Genomic DNA, 395 nt, shown 5'->3' with positions numbered 1-395 from the left:
TGTGTGTGGTTTTAAGAGGTGGTGTGGAAACCAGGAATCACGTCTGTATGAAAATGTCACAAGCCAGACCTTCTCAAATATCATTTTTCCTGTTACACAAAACGGAATTTCACCAATTCCTCAGATGCACTGAATTTGGAGAACTGGCTTGGCGGAGCAGCCAGTGTGAGGTCAGCTTCAGTGTGAGTCAGTTCAGCTGCTGCTGCTGAGCTGTTCTGCCGTGTCAGCCGCCCAGGGATGTTCACGTGATTTCTCTCATTAGGGCAGATGCTTTTTACTGCGGCATTTTAAATATTCAGGGTGGGAAGAGCTGGGGTGAGTAGGAACCACCTCCTTACTGAAGTCCCTGTCGGTTGGACAGGCTGCTGTAACACTTGTCTTTTCCTGAGATGGGG

Source organism: Agelaius phoeniceus, chromosome 1 (assembly GCF_051311805.1).
Source record: "Agelaius phoeniceus isolate bAgePho1 chromosome 1, bAgePho1.hap1, whole genome shotgun sequence".
Taxonomy (NCBI): domain Eukaryota; kingdom Metazoa; phylum Chordata; class Aves; order Passeriformes; family Icteridae; genus Agelaius; species Agelaius phoeniceus.
This window is presented reverse-complemented; position numbering follows the sequence as displayed.